Below are 13,335 nucleotides of genomic sequence, written 5' to 3'. Positions count from 1 at the left end.
TGGACATTTCCTTAGTGTATTTGGTTGTTTCTGTCTTTATGATCACTTTTTTTATTAACTGATATTTTGAAGCTTTCACCTAGTTATTTTATATAAATAAATTATGTCACCAAGTCACAAACAAGTTCTAGATGAAGATAGTTGAATTTATTTCTAAGTATAAGCTTATAGATCTACCAAACATTAGAGAAAGTTACTGTGACAAAGTACATAATTGAAATAATATGGAATTATAATACTAAAAACTACTATTTAGTGAACAAATACCCAAATCAGGACAGGTATTACTGCTCTGGCAGTCTTGTGGTGTTTATAAGGATTAACCTCATAAACTAATAATGCTTCTTCAGTATATTTTGAGAAAATAGCCACACATGAAATTTACTAATCATAAATGTAACCTAGAAGGATTTTTAAATTATACATTCATTAGGAGAACAATACCAAATGTATTTTAATTTTTTGAGTAAAAATTGGCTACATCTAAAAAAGGATGTAAGAAATATTTAAAAAATATTATCATCCCATATTTATATTTTACTGTATTATTTAAAATAATACTTAGTAAGGTATTCGAGGACACATTTTTAAATTATATACTTTTTGAATAAAATAAAATACAAATCTTTATACCTTTATCTTTATAGTATTTTGACAAAAAATATTTATTATCATTCATGTACATAATAATCATCATTATACATTACTTAAAATAGCCCAGTCAAGTTAACAAAATTAGACAAAATTCTAATATTTAAAATAATTGGTATATTTAAAAAGAACCTGATAAACATACTAAAAAGTCCCCGTGGTGTGGGGTTAGTGAATGAGAGGAGGAGTGTTTAAAGGTACAGTTTTACACCACTATCTCAAAAACGGCTGCAGTATGATAAGCGCCCAACACTGATTGTTTATAGAATATTATAAACCATAAACCTAACTATATTTGGTACCATTTCATTTACAATAAACTAGAGAACACTATAATAATAAATTTTTTGAGTAAACTTAAGGTTTTATTTTTTATGGTTAGTAGAAACCAAAATTTGTATAGTATTTTTTTCAAAAAAAGGACAATACCTGATAAAAGCAGTTATTCTAATAATGTTTTTGGGTTTTGTAAAATTTTATAATAACCCAAGGTCACAAATTTATATATATAGTACATATATTCAAGTCCCAGAATGTCCAACGTGATCTGAGGTTGGGAAAGTACAAAATGGAAATTCCCCTGGTCATCAGCATGGACTTCAGTGCTGCCTACACTTCTGGCAAAAAAAGAAAAACATCTCTTGAGATAGAACCTAAATTCAAGCTCAGATCACGTGACCACTTGTAAATGTTTTTTTTTTTTAAACTTTGGTACTACTAGTCACATATTTATTCCATTGCGTAATATTTCATTCCTAGCCTCAATGCTTGCATAAAGTCACCTCAGCTGTTACAGGTTAGGTTAGGTACTGAGTAACCTAATACCAGAAAGTTGTTATGAGATACCAAATCTTTCAGCCCAACTGTTACGGAAATAACAGTATCCATGTAATAGGTTATCACTGATTAACCTGTTACACACATTAATACTGCCCATCTGTAATGGCCGCAACAATGGCCCTATATGCTTTATTTGTATCAGATACGTTAATCCTTTAAAATAGTAAAAAGTAAGTAAATGCTACTGTTACATTTTATATATATTCAAATAACCTATATAGCTCTTTTAATTCATCATAAGTTATTAACTTTTAAGATATAAAAAAAGCTGAACTAGGCTATACGTACTTTGAAATATCTATAATGTAATTTAGTTTAAGTATTTATATCGAGGATTCGTTACTCATGAATGTCGATGATTCAATAATAATGAATATCGCTAATTCAAGTGTTGGACGCTTATTATACTGCGGCCAAATAATCATCTAGAACTAAATAATTTTTCTATGAAGATTTACATAGTTTATATTTGGAATATCTGAAAAATATACGGTCAAGATTAAGTTTATTAATTTGGAAACTTTTCTAATGTATTGAGAAGTTCAGGATTGTACCATGTACAGATTGTACATTATTCACACAATGAGACATACATTTACATAAAATAAGACAAAAACTAATGTTTGAAGGCCAATTTGTAGCTATTTAATGAAATAGAGAAACTTCTATCAACTGTGGATGATACATGAATTCACTATTTGACTCAAACCAAAGAATTGGCTATTCCACCAATGTATTGCCAATTTAAAGACTGAATAAAAAATACTTTCTCCTGATAAAATTACTAAGACCATCTTTCTGAGGTGTTCAAGAAATAATATTTTTTAACGAACTTTCTTCTCTAACTAGTTGTTAATATGTAAAACTATAACAGGTGTAAACTAAATACATTACAGGGATGGATAACCAATATTTTCATATTGTTTATCTTATTTGCTGTGCTGTGAGCAACTCAGATTACTAGAGCAACTTAGATAAGGCATTAAGTCTGTTTGCTCTACTTGGAGTAAATTATAGTAGAATTTTCAGTAAAACAAGAGTAAGATTGTAAAATAGGTACAAAAGTCACGCAAATTGTATTACTATATTTACAAGCCATAACTTACTTTCTAATATAGTAGGCCTGTAATATGATTAAATGTATGTTTCATGACACTAAGATTTGTTAAACAATTCCTTTAACCCTAGAATTGATCATTATTTTCCCCAAAACAGCAGGCACTTTTTGTGATTTTGTAAGGTTTTTTTTATAATATCTGATACTGCTTATTTATTAAGATACAGACATTTTAAAAATATCAGTGTTTTTGGAAATAATTGTAGTTTATAACAAAAGAATTTAATATTGAAAAATTTGAACTTTACTTTAAAAAATAAAAATAAAAAAGCAGTAAAAAATAATTTTTTCTTTAATTTATAACCTGACAACCTTACAGCTATTAATTTATTAGCTACATTGAGAGCACACCAACCGATATACTAATAACTTTTTATTTGTGTGAGGTCTTTCGATAGCAGGCACCACAAAAATAAAAAAGTTATTTGTATTAGTTGGTGTTTTCTCAATGTAGTGAATAAATTAAGGATAGCTAATAAAAGTTCCATCTTCAACATTTGAATGTGAAAGTTGTTTGAATAAGTCCAAAATATACAAAAGTTTTGTGATATAAGTTATCTAACTCACAAATTATAAAAAAATATTTAAGTAAAAGGAGTTTATTGGTACTTTTTAATAATATATCTATAAAAACAACAAAATCTGCAAAACTCTCTTATTGCGCTCTCGCAAAAATGTAAATATGTGTAGAAGAAAAAATTATATTTATAGAAGTTTACGTTACACAAATTTTTTATATAGCTACAATTTAAAAAACATTTTTACGAAAATAAAAACTATGAAATAAAGGCCTAACCTTTTTTAGGTAACTATTTTGTTTTCATCCAACAGTTATTTATACGACAATAGAAAGTAAATTTATATAAGTTTGCAAAAATGTATTTTTATCTTTACTATTTTCAAAGGAAATAGAATCAGGCACAATTAATTCAATAGGCAATAGTTTATACAAGTCAGATAAAACTTCATCCGTATCTGCCAAACCACCATTGTCTTCTGAATCACTATCCAATACATTCCTAATACTAGTACTGTTCAAATTAACATTCATTTTGAAATGTATTATAAATTATTTACTCAGCAAAAAAATATTGAACTTATATGGAGATAGGCCAACCTGCAGGTAAAACCTAACATTTTTCACTTCAATAATTTATAAAACACTTCACAAACGTTTATTTATACACACTAAACAATTAAAAATCTAAAAGATACAATAAATAGCAAACAATACACTGGTATTGACGAATAGTGTAATAACAAATAAGAAATCACTGTGGCAACAACACAATGTGTAATTCTTAACTGCTAGGTGATTTGGTGATTGTGCAACAGTACAAAAATAAAATAAGAGTTTTTATCTCCATCAGTGACAATACTGGTGCTTAGGTACGTTTTCCTTTTGTTTTGATGTGATTTTTACTACTTCCAGACAACGATAGAGTAAAAAAATTAAAAAAATTAGTGAAGCTCTTTTTGAGATTTTATCAAACATAACCTTTTCAAACAACTATTATAAAAACATTTATTTGCTTACAGGCTATTGTAACAGTGTTTCTGAAAGACTAGAATAGACCTTTTCCAATAACAATAAACGATCGTGTGGAATGTGAATTCTCTACAGGGAATTTTGATAAACATTCAGTAATTTTATGTGTTCGGCAATTATATAAGCAAATCACGATCGGAAATGTGAACATCCAAGTTTTAAATTTTCTAATAACATTTAATAGAACTATAGAATGTTTTACGGTATATTACAAAACCTTCAATTTTTATATTTAATTTAAAAACAAAGTAAAAATTTGTGAGAGAACATATTACAACATAGTTAATGCACCGAAAATAGTGTAATGGCATTTGAAAATGTAGTTAATGCGTCGATAATGCTTAAAGCCAGTTGTAAGATTAATTATAAGTTTATGCTGTAAATAAATTTGAGCAATTTGATATTAGTATCAAATAATGTTTAGATTTTTTATATGGGTACTTTGGGATTATACCGACCACACCAGTATGAAAAACACAAAAATATAAATTTATAGAAACAAACATGATATAACGAAAAAACAACTGTTTAATTACATAATTACAAGCATTTCCAGGTATTGTGATCGGTATTGTTGTCGCTGTTATCTTATCTTTCTCGATAATCCCGATTAGGGAAGGGCGCGGCATCACATGATTTGCACGGTATACATAATTGCCTTTCCATTACAATTCAATTTATATTTCTGATCAGCCCCTCTAGAATTTGATATTTTACTGATAGGTACTATCTCGAGGGATGTTTTTCTTTCGTCGACATCAGCGCGGGCACCTTCGGTGCTGCCGAAGCCCGCGCTGATGGCCGGAGGCACTCGCATTTTGGGTGGCGGAGTGTGATCAAGAATAAAAACAAGTTTTGAGTGTTTTTTTCAATAAAGAGTTTAGTTTTAGTTTGGTAATGATTGTTTTTGTTGAATTTTTGTGTTTGGAGAAATGTAGAGGTAAAACACGGAAGTACAACAAAGCGACGCACCAGCTGAACGGGCGGCGAGACTCTGCAATCACGTTATCTACTAGACTGTTCGACTTTGACCTCTGTCTGAGGGTGTGGAGGGGTTTGCGATAAGACAATTCCTGTTTTATATTCACGAAATATTGTTCTACGCTAATCTAGTAATCAGTAGAAGCAAAATGTCAAATAACGATTCATGTCTGGGTGTGGTCGGTATAATCCCAAAGTACCTTTATATGTCCTATTTTGTCAATTCCTTAAATTTATGTGACAAAAAAATGGTGCAAGTTTGGGTCATAATATAGTGGAGAAAGTAGGTCTGACTAAGCTATGTTGGAGCCATTTTGTAATTTTGAATTTTGGATTTGAACAGGGTAAACAATTTAACCTATCTATTTACACACACACACACACACACACACACACACGCACGCACGCACGCACGCACACACACACATCTTTATATATATATATATATATTTCTTGTATTCGTGTGTATGTGATTGAACTCCTCCTAAACGACTGGACCGATTTTGATTAAATTTTGTGTGTGTTTTCAATGGAATTCGAGAATGGTTTAGATTCACAATTTGGTCCAATTTAAATTGTTTATTTAATTAATTTTTTAATTATAAATTGTTGTTGATGTTGGAGTGTTTTAGATTGGATCCGACAGACTGCGCTACGACACGTAATACAAAGCGAACTGATACTTAACAGCAGCTGTTAATACTTTCAGCTGAAGTTCATCAGAGAGGCAGAAACATTTGTTTACATTTAAAATTTAGAAAATTGTTATTGTATAGTGCTTGATCAGTAGTGTAATGCAGGTTGCATAGAAGACATCATTGCCTAATTTTAAATTTATATTCCACCAATGATCAATAAACTATATAATGCAATGAAAAAACTATTAAAGCTATTATGAAAACAACCTCATTGTACAAATCCGTGAATGTTTGCACATAAGGTTTGTAATTGAATTTGGTTAGATCGAAGGTAAGCCGAAAGAAGACGCTTTATGATCGAAATTGGTTTTCGTTGATACATTTTCTTGAAGGCACACTCCTCAATAATACTAGAAATATCTTAGACCGAAAATTAATTTTAACAGACCGAATTTGATTCTTTATAACCTAATTAGTTTATCGAGATTCATCCATATAAATTAATTGTTCTGAATAACTTATCAACACCTAGTAAAAACCACGAAAGGTAGAGGCAGGAAATATATGGTTCATAATGCGCCCAAGAGGCTCACGAAGGAACGACTATCAATTATCTCAGCAATGTTTAGAATGTGATAGAAAAAGAATACGTGAATATAGTGTACTGTTTTTCAACGGGAAATTGCGTGTGAAGCCGCGGGCACCTGCTAGTATATATATATATATATGAAGGAAACCTACTCTAACGTCTTATAGAAACACGTATTCTAAATTACAGAAATATTTGAGTAAATGAAGAGGATTGAAATATATAATTAGAAGAAAATAAAATTAAGTTTACTTGCCTATGACAATAAAAATTTTATTTTAGTTTTATATATATAATTGAAGGAAACCTTTATTAAATTTACTATTGCTTTCATTATTGACACATTGTTCTACTACAAAAAAAAGTAGGGAATAATAAGTCTTAATAATGTAGGCCGTCTTATCTATAAGTTAAAACTTATTTAGAGCAATTTTGTCACTTGCATTTTTCATCATTGATTACTATATTAATACAAATGCTGTAATCAACACAATAGTTAAACATTCTGTAGATAACTATGGCTTACTACTAATTCAGTTTTGAACGACATAGGCCTAATATAACTTGTCATTTAATCAAAACACGTAATCAAAGCTAAAATAAAATGTTTATCATCATAGGCAAGTAAACTTATTTTTATTTCCTTCTAGTTATATACTTCAATCCTCCTCCTTTACTCAAATACTTCTGCAATTTAGAATACATAAAGGTATTCTATAAGACGTTAAAGGTGATAACCTAACTAAAATTAAAGATTAATATGCCTATCTTACTTCTAGCAAGGAGACCAAGTGATCTTCAATTATTGACATATCTTGTTCTAATATAATTATGTCAAGCTACTTAATAATTCTCCTCTGTATCTTTTGAAATAATGTAAATAGAAAAATTCTGCTAGAGAATTACTTACCACCATCTAGTGTATTTGATATAACTGCACAGTTTGTGATGTTGTAAACGGTTTGTTTAATACTTCACAATCATTTCGCATTGAAAAATAATGGCGTTCTCCCTGACAAATATTCTCTAGCAGAAGACAGAACTGGGTCTGCTAGTTTTACTTCTTCGAATTTTTTGCAAGATTTGTAGCAGAGCTGTGCTGTTAGTTTATGGCGAAGATACAACCAACACACGAGGTAGAACATACGACCGTCACGGCGACTAGAAAGGGAACTCTACCACGGAAAATGTCTACACACTAAATCTTCCAGAATACTTACTTAGTTTTATACTGTGTGTTCCAAAGGAGTTGGCCCATAATTGGGCTTCTAATGATCAAAACAATACGGTCGTATTAGGAGGGACCAGGGGTCTGATTAGAGGAAGGAAAGCTAATATTTTACTTTTTGCAATAATAAAAAATTGTTGCAAGCTATAAAAACATTAATTAATAAAAATATTTCTGTATTTAATTCTTTAATTTGTTGTTACAGTTTATAGTTCTCAGATTGCAAGGTAGTGCTTAAAATATTTTAAAAGCAGATACATTTTTAAGAATGAGCCTATGATAAATAGCAACTCTGTTTTTTTTAATCCAGTGTTATGACAGTGTGCTTCGTTAAGATGTTTAAAATTTTTAACTTGATATACTAGATACACTCATACAAATGGAACAGTTAATATCTCCAACGCTGTGAAACGTTCACTGCAATAAGATCTGCGTGGAAATATATATATGTGTGTGTGTGTGTGTGTGTGTGTGTGTGTTTTGAAAAATTTCCTTTAATTTTGGATATCTGCTCACTTCAGTCCAGGAAATGGACCAATATCAGTGCTAGCAACTCAGCTGGCTTTGCTACAACTATCTCGAATCACCTATGCATAGGCTAGGAGTTCAGGAATTATTGTTTGTTTTCTTTTTTGGTGAGTTCCAATGTAAATGCTTTTGGTTTTTTGGGGTATTAGTTTTAAGCAATTTTCTCCGAAAACTTTAGGCACCATTTGCTGTGATAAATAAGTCTAATTCAAGGGTCCTCAAGTCACGGCGCATGGTAACATAAGTAGTGTCATAAGTACATAAACATAGGAAGGTTTGCCATTTGAATCTTCTTGGTTATATCATTTACATGAACCAAGAAGAGAGGACCCAGAATCTATCCATATGGAACGCTATTTCTGAAATTGAATATGTTGTGATATTAACACTTTGTACCCTGAGCCCGAGTATAGGTCGGGCCGCGTCGGTAGCGCCTGCTACCGGCGCCCGAGTATCGCTCGGGTCGTGTTATTTAATAGTATTATTTAGCTCAGTCATCTTATTTTTGGATTCAAACATTTTTATTATGTTCATTGGTTGTCTAAGTTCGTATTTGTTGGTTTTAGTAATGAAATACGTATATTTATCATCGTACTACAAGCGAGTCTAGACAGCTGATCGTACGCTCCGCGGCTGATCGTACGCGCCGCGGCTGATCGTCGGTATCGTCAGATTGCTTTGTAGTGTTTCACGTTGTGTGTTGTGAGTCTTAGTGATGTTTTACTAAGTTTCTACAAATCTTGCCGACAAATACTGAAGCAAATGTTATTATAATGTATTCTAAATGTGAATTTAACTGTTTGTAAATAATTAGAACTTTAGTTTCTTACTGAATGAAGTAAAGGCAAATGCAAACAATGTGAGGTTATCAGTGTGTTTTGTTCTGTATTTACACTCGCTTTGTTCTTTCTTCTCGACTTTCCGTCGATTTTCTTTTATATTCTTTACTTATTATTTTCTGGGTGATGAAATCAAAAGTGATGCAATTCGTGACTGCAAGTATGCTCACAAAAAAACAAGGAAGCAACTAGCAAAGCTGGAAGGAAGGAAACATCCTGGCGTTGCTCAGACTATACAGTGCCACTTTGTGTACCATTGTGTTTTAAAAATTACCACACTAAGGCAAATTACCTGAACTAACAAGCTATGTAGCAAAAACTTTTTTGTATTTTTTACGTAACATTCAATATTATGCAGTAATTTTATTTAGAAAATAAACCTTATTTTTGTAAAAAAAGTATGTTTCTCTATCTTTAAAATGATATACAGTATGAGTTTATAACATAATTACTGTAATAACACAGAATTTTTAAAAGCATCATAAAACCCCCAGGGAGCCACGCCGAAACATGTATTAAGAGCCCAGGCTACAAAGTGTTAATCGTTGCAACAATCAAAAGTCTAGACCAAGTAACAACTTAAATACAACTTATTGTAGTATCACTAGATAAAGAAATACGACGTTTTCCAATATATATTTTTTTTATTTTGTGCAAGGCCTTTCTGAATCAAAGATTCCATCATCAGGCAGTTCACAAATGATGGAATCTTTGATTCAGAAAGGCCTTGCACAAAATAAAAAAATATATATTGGAAAACGTCGTATTTCTTTATCTAGTGATACTACAATAACTAGTTTTTCCAATGCTCCAAGATTCTACATTAAATACAACTGTTTGAAATGATTCAGGTTTCACTTGATCTCCCAGAATATTTTAATACAATCATGCGTAATATATTTTATTCTTACTAAAATAACAACTTTACATTATAGACTTCTATATAGATCAGTTGGCAGTTTGTGTTATTATCAAAATATAAAAATGACTTTCTGTTACCGCCAAGGGCTGCTTATTCATTATTATGTAGTTGTATAAAATTATATTTTATTTATGTTTGAACGCTCCATTTGTATGTATATCTTTTTGCAATACTGATTTTATTTATTTAGATTTCACACACAAAGGAATATCGTGCATGGTATATTTTATGTATTATGGTAATATAATACAACGGGGCCGTATTAAGCTATGGAAAGTCAATGCCATGTTTGATAAGACCCATCCAATAATAGGAGCAGGGGCGTTCTGACAGGCAACGGGACTCGTCCCCCTCCAAGAGCATTTTATTTTAAATAATATATCGCCTAATAGTACCTATAACAGCAATCTGTACCAGGTACTTTCGATTTACGGTAACGGTTACGGTAATCGAGAGTAGACATCAATATTTTGTTTTGATTTTGATTTGTGATTTAATCTATTTTGTTCAATATTTTATTTATGCTACGATTTATTTATTTATTTATTTATTTATTATTATTTCAACGGCATCCGCCAATATACAATAATTTCACAACATTTTCATGCAACTTAAATATAACATCAACAAAATAAATAACAACTAATTAAATTACAGAAAGTAGTAATTATGCAGTGGAATAATAAATAAGTATTAAGATTTGTGAAATAATGTTATAATAGTGAAAAATCACAAACATCATCTCCAACTGATATTAAGGGGAAAAAACTCTATCACTCATTACTGTTGCAGTCTCTTTTTAAGGTGTGCGATGCTGTCATAAAACATATCACCATCGGAAGGAATGCTGTTTCCACGCCTATGAAGTCGAGCAATAGGACCGTGATAGCTGTAATTGTTTGAGTGGTGGCAGGTTGAAAAACATATTCCTGGATCTGGTTCCAGCAGGCACCAAGAGGATATCCTACTCAGAAGCTCTGGTGAATCGATCGCCCCGTTGATAAGCTTGTGCAGGAAAATAATATCAAACATTCTCCTTCTGCACTCCAGCGTAGGCAGAAGAAATTCCTGCTCAAGTGCGGGGACAGAGACCTCCCGATAGGCTGGCATACCTCTCGGACTCCTTGAAGTCTGCAAAATTTGTTTTGAATACTCTGTAGTTTGTGAACCGTAATGAGGGGGACCAAACAAGAGTACAATATTCCAGATTAGACCGAACTAAAGCCTTGTACAAGAGCAGTAGTGTCTCGTCACCGAACGTCCCTCTAGACATTCGAAAAAATGAATCCTAGCATTTTGTTTGCCTTCAAAGATACCGCATCAATGTGTGCATCGGGTGACAAATTTGTAGTCAAACTTACTCCAAGGTCGTTTATCGAGGTCACTCGCTTGATGTCGCCGGATACAGTTGTAATGAAAGCAACAGGATTCTTCAGACGACAGAAGGTGATTGTAAGACATTTGGTTGAGTTAATGACCATCTTATTATCATCGCACCACTCAGCAATTAGGTTCAGATCACGTTGAAGATTGAGACAGTCATCACGAGAGTAGATTTCTTTGAATATCTTGAGGTCATCTGCGAAGAGGAGATATTCCGATGATAGGTGGCTGATGATGTCGTTGACAAAACAAGTTGAAAAGAATAGGGCCAAGCTTGGACCCCTGTGGGACACCTGAGGTGGGAGGAAATTCTTTCAGGACAAATGGTTTCCAAGTTTGACCCTCAGCGAGCGTCCACTTAAATAGCTCTTGAACCATTCTAGAGAGAGTCCGCAGAAACCATATCCTTCGAGCTTGGAAATCAGAAGTGAGTGACTAATCTTGTCAAATGCCTTGGAAAGGTCTAAATAAATGCTGTCCACTTGATGTCTTCGATTAAACGCAGAAAGAATATAGTCTGTGTAGATGACAAGGTTGGTCTGGGTGGAACGACCCTTGCAAAACCCATGTTGTTGGGGGACAATGATACTCTTTATGTCATTAGATATCAATTCCAGCACTAAACCTTCCACAACCTTAGCAAAGCAGGCTGGATGACGACTGGCCTGAAGCTGGTGACATCAGTAGCATTTGGTGTTTTAGGAATCGGCACACAACATAACTGGACTTGAGTGCCTGTGGGAAAGATGCCGTCCATAAATAGTCTGTTAAGTAAATTGGTGAGAGGCTTTGAAAGCGGAACGCTACATTTCTTGAGAAACTATAGGTGGGATGAGATCAGGACCATTACCTTTGTTGACATCAAGTGACTCAGCTCCTTCCGTACTCTTTCCTCACTTACATGGAAGCGATTTACATTGAAGTTGCTAGCAAAATGAAAGTCTAAAGTTGTGTCATCCCTGGGATTGAAAGTTGAGGCGAAGAAGCCAGCAAAAGATTGCACATGACATGAGGGTCATCAGTAACTGTGTGATTAAATTTTGCTTTAGCTGAATATGCTTCACATAAACTGTATTTGTTGTAGAATACTTTAGTATATATCTATAAGCTTCCTAGTGATTGGTAGTAGAGTGGGTTTACCTTAAACTTTATACACTTTGCCCTGATATATGCCCCTCTTTTATTACTTCAGAAGTAATGTAAAATATTGATTTTAGGACCTAAAGTTAAAATAATTTCCCTCGGACCCCCTACTGACCTGGAGGGTTTTTCATATCCCCGACTCCCCGGTGTTCCGGACACCTCCGCCTAGAGAACATTTGTGGGTGCGCCACTTAATAAAAGTCTTTTGCATGTTTAGCAGGTTTTATAGTAAAATTTCAACCCCTTTGACAACATTTTAACAGTAAGAACGTTACTTTAGGATCACATTACGATGGCATGTTTTATAAAGTAATCTTCACTAAAAAGGCCCCAAAATAGTGCCTTAAAAATAATGAAAATTCTTTTCACTCTGAGACTCTAGTACTTTCACCCTAAATGCATTTGTTTTCAATCCTAGCTTCATAAAACATACAATATTTATTTCAAATGGGTTTAATGCACATAGATATACACATAATATAAATAATTACAGTATTTTATTCAGTTCTTAACAAATTATTATATCAACGAAGATAGGTATATTTATTTGCTCTAAAGATATTATAAGGATTTAATTTAAATATTCGTTTTTTATTTCTTAAAATTATTGTACTCTCATAAACAGGCTTAACCGCAAATTTTCCAGACAGATATTGTTAAACTGTTATTTAATTATCAACAGTTTTAATACACACCACAGTATCATATCACCAAAATAGTTAAACAAATAAAAGGTTGGAAAACCGACCACGTTTGCATAGGGTCCTTAGTCCGGAAATCGACACATTACCATCTGCATATAGATTTGGTTAAGATTGTATACACAGAAGATACTAAAAACCAAGAAGTCAGAGGAAAGATAAACTGCAGTATTAGTGTTACGGAGCCCAATTAAACAAAACGCAAGTGTTTCCTAACTAGCCTCTC

At 32.3% G+C, this 13,335-nt stretch overlaps 1 protein-coding gene across 2 annotated transcripts in view; it reads right to left on the bottom strand.

Annotated features, from left to right (window-relative positions):
* Positions 1 to 7,418, bottom strand: part of LOC124360315 (regulator of G-protein signaling 7) — a 35,570-nt gene extending 28,152 nt beyond the window's left edge. For both annotated transcript variants that reach the window (XM_046813822.1, XM_046813821.1), the window contains exon 1: positions 7,276 to 7,418. The gene's annotated coding sequence lies outside the window, so the exon portion shown is untranslated. The remainder of the gene's footprint in view (positions 1 to 7,275) is intronic.
* Positions 7,419 to 13,335: the final 5,917 nt, after the last annotated feature.

Source organism: Homalodisca vitripennis, chromosome 4 (assembly GCF_021130785.1).
Source record: "Homalodisca vitripennis isolate AUS2020 chromosome 4, UT_GWSS_2.1, whole genome shotgun sequence".
Lineage (NCBI taxonomy): Eukaryota > Metazoa > Arthropoda > Insecta > Hemiptera > Cicadellidae > Homalodisca > Homalodisca vitripennis.
Note: the sequence above shows the minus strand (reverse complement) of the source record. Positions and strands in the feature narration are given on the sequence as shown.